The sequence below is a fragment of the Corylus avellana genome, chromosome ca2 (genome assembly GCF_901000735.1).
Source record: "Corylus avellana chromosome ca2, CavTom2PMs-1.0".
NCBI lineage: Eukaryota > Viridiplantae > Streptophyta > Magnoliopsida > Fagales > Betulaceae > Corylus > Corylus avellana.
In genome coordinates, this window is record NC_081542.1 from 48,952,104 (window position 1) to 48,956,411 (window position 4,308).

The following is a 4,308-nucleotide window of genomic DNA, read 5'->3' on the forward strand; positions in this document are numbered from 1 at the left end:
ATGCGGTTAGACGGTTAGGCGGTTGGCGGTTATAACGGTTAGCGGTTAGCGGGCGGTTAAAAACCGCCCACCTTTGCACCCATATGTGGGACTTTGTGTTGCTAGCCTTTTGGACTAATTCCTTGCTATTCACATTAAAATTACTTTTTGTGAGTTCGTTTAATATCCAACAATTGCTCAACAACCGCATAATAAGTGAAAGATATTGGTTACCTCTAAAAAATGAAATATATTGTGGTCCAGTACTAGAAAAGTTAATTTGGACCTAGTCAGATCTCATATCATCTGAACATGAAAATATCGTGGTATAGTAGGAGAGCATGATCGATCAAATAGTACATGAGTAATGCCATTTACAACACGTATTTTTTATTTTATTTTACTGACGTAATACTTTTATTAAAAAAAAAATTCTAGAACTAATTAGTAATACTATATTTAATAAAATTAAATAAAAATATGATATATAACATTTTTCATAGTACATATATTTACGTAGAAATAATATTATATCATACCAATATCTTATAAGTATTTTACAATGCTGATAGTACATGCAATTTGTCCTTAATTTATTTTTTTAACAATGACCAATTTAAGAGTAAATTGACATTGTTATGTCAATATAATGAGATACTATATATATATATATATATATATATATATATAGCATTACTCGATCTTTACATATATGAAGGGCTTGAATAGAGCTAGGTTGTTATAGATTGCCGAATGTTTGGATTATGCCCTGCAATAGGATTTTTCTCTACTTCAAGTAAGATGGCAGGAAGGATTCATTTTAATTATCTTTAAGATTTTATTTCACAAATCTAACTGTATACATAATGCTAAACGGTGAATATACTCGTTAGACAAGACAAAAGTAAAATATTGAGAATGAAATGACTTGACAAATAAAACAAATTGAAAGGGACTTTAGGTTACGTTTTGAGAAATTTTAGACGTATTGAGACGAAGAGTTGAAAGAGGAGTGTTTGAAGACTTGCAAGGCTTGAAGCCTCGCGTGTTTGGAAAGCCGAATCCTTCAGACTGGGACCATTGAATATATAAGCAAATATTCGAGGAAAATATATATAGAAACAAAGCGTGGATTGAAGTGTTCAACAACCATTCTAGAAGCGAGAAGTATAAAGCCATAAAGGCAAGGTGATTGGTGAACGTGGGTCTGTCAACTTGGGCTCATCTTGACGTTGTGCAAGAAACATCATCCATTTGTAGTTTCGGAAATCAAAGGAACCGTTTAGTTATTCTCTGATGGGCCAACAGTTACGCAAAATGAAAGGCACTTTAGGTTACGTTTTGAGAAATTTTAGACGTATTGAGACGAAGAGTTGAAAGAGGGGTGTTTGAAGACTTGCAAGGCTTGAAGCCTCGCGTGTTTGGAAAGCCGAATCCTTCAAACTGGGACCATTGAATATATAAGCAAATATTCGAGGACAATATATATAGAAACAAAGCGTGGATTGAAGTGTTCAACAACCATTCTAGAAGCGAGAAGTATAAAGCCTTAAAGGCAAGGTGATTGGTGAACGTGGGTCTATCAACTTGGGCTCATCTTGACGTTGTACAAGAAACATCATCCATTTGTAGTTTCGGAAATCAAAGGAACCGAGTAGTTATTCTCTGATGGGCCAACAGTTACGCAAAATGAAAGGGACTTTAGGTTACGTTTTGAGAAATTTTAGACGTATTGAGACGGAGTTGAAAGAGGGGTGTTTGAAGACTTGCAAGGCTTGAAGCCTCGCGTGTTTGGAAAGCCGAATCCTTCAAACTGGGACCATTGAATATATAAGCAAATATTCGAGGAAAATATATATAGAAACAAAGCGTGGATTGAAGTGTTCAACAACCATTCTAGAAGCGAGAAGTATAAAGCCATAAAGGCAAGGTGATTGGTGAACGTGGGTCTATCAACTTGGGCTCATCTTGACGTTGTACAAATAACATCATCCATTTGTAGTTTCGGAAATCAAAGGAACCGAGTAGTTATTCTCTGATGGGCCAACAGTTACGCATAGAATGTATTTCACGTCACTTTAGTCCTTACAACATTCATTTGTTGATATTTGTGACTTGAGTAAGACAAGCCAATACACGTGGGGCCCATTGCAAGTTGCTGTTCAGCCTAGGAATACTCCTCCTAATTGGATTCCTTATGTGGTGTCGTGGCTTTACACACCGACTTTGAGTCTTTGCCCTGGGAGGTTTTGGAGTACTTCTCTAACTTGTATTAAGAGTACTATTCTGAATTGGAGTTAGAGTCTTTGCCCAATATATAATGGCATGGTGCTGTGCAGCAAAGTGTAGAGTAAAAAAGAAAGGTAATATTTGCTTGTGTTTTGGTGTGCCAAAAACGTGCGGGACAAAACATGGGATAGGGATATTAGGAGAGTACAAGGGCAGCAAGCACAAGGGGGTACCGCACAAGGGAATTAGAAAAGCTAAGTGTGGTGTTTTCTTCTTGGTGATTTTTGGAGGAGCCAAAAATAAGTGATTAGAAGAAAAATGTGCTGCAGAGTGAGATAAGAAAATAGAGATTAGCAGCCATTTATTCCAGCAAAAAAAGAGTTTGTACATCTGTCTTTTATATTCTACTTTGGAAATAATCTCACTTGTGTGATAGTGAGATTTGGGTGTATTGAGACTTTGAGATCTGAGTGATTTTCTCTCTACTATTTTTGTACTCCATCTTTTGATAGTGAATTTTCTCCGGGTTGCCTCCGCCAGTAGATGTAGGCTTGTTAAGCTGAACCACTTAAATCTTTGTGTCCTGTTTGATTACTTATCTTTGTTATTCCGCATTCTTCTTATTTTTTTTTCGCATCTCACTGGCTTAGGAATATGATTAATTTCCTAACAACTGGTATAAGAGCTTTTAGCTCGAGTGGGAGCGATGGCAATAGAAGAAGGAAAGATAGGAATTGAAAAATTCAATGGCACAGATTTCGGGTACTGAAAGGTGCAAATTGAAGATATTCTTTATGGGAAGGATCTCTATCAACCTCTTTTGGGAGAACAACCTGACAATGTGTATGATAGCGAGTGGGCTCTTCTTAATCGTAAAGCCCTGGCAGTTATCAGGTTATCATTGTCAAAATCAGTTGCACATAACGTTGTAAAGGAGAAGACCAAAACAGGTCTAATGACGGCTTTATCAAGTATGTATGAAAAACCGTCGGCTAACAACAAGGAGCATTTGATGAAGAAATTGTTCAACCTAAAGATGGCGGAAGGGGCTTCGGTGGCACAACATCTCAATGCATTTAACACTATCACAAATCAATTGTCCTCGGTGAAAATTGATTTTGATGATGAGGTTTGCGCATTGATCATCTTGGCATCTTTGCCAAATAGTTGGGAAGCAGTGAGGATGGTTGTGAGTAACTCTGTAGGAAAGAGTAAACTGAGCTATGAAGACGTCAGGAATTTGATTCTCGGTGAAGAGGTTCGCAGAAGAGATGCGGGTGAAGGCTCTTGTTCTGGTGCTGCTTTAAACCTCGAGATTCGAGGCAGAGGACAAGATAGAAACTTTGGTCAAGGCAGATCAAATTTCAGAAAAGGGAGAAGCAAATCCAAATTCGGACAACAACCTGAGTGTTGAAACTGTGGCAAGACTGGCCACTACATGAAGAATTGTAGAGAACTACAGAAGGAGATTAAGAATGATTATGCAAACGTAGTGACAGAAGAAGTATATGATGCCCTACTTCTCTCTGTTGACAGTCCCCTTGATTCTTGGGTCTTAAACTCAGGAGTATCTTTTCATACGACAGAGATTCGTGAAATTCTCGAGAACTATGTTGGTGGAGATTTCGGAAAGGTGTATTTGGCTGACGGAACGGTGCTAGATGTTGTGGGCCTAGGCGATGTTCGCATTAGCGTTGACAGTGACTCGGTATGGAAGCTACAGAAGGTCAGACATGTTTCAGAATTGAAGAAGAATCTGATTTCAGTGGGGCAGCTTGATGAGGAAGGGCATTCAATTCATTTTCACGATGGAAAGTGGAAGGTCAATAAGGGAGCTAGGATTTTGGCTCGTGGTCATAAGACAGATTCTCTCTATATGACTACGAACAATAAAGATACAGTTGCTGTTGCAGATACGAGTGTTGACTCAAAATTATGACACCTAAGGTTTGGGCACATGAGCGAGAAAGAGATAAAGGTACTTATGTCAAAAGGGAAACTACCAGAGTTGAAGTCAGTTGAGTTTAATTTGTGTGAAGGCTGCATCCTAGGGAAGCAGAACAAGGTGAGTTTCACGCTAAGCTTGGAAAGCTAGAGCTA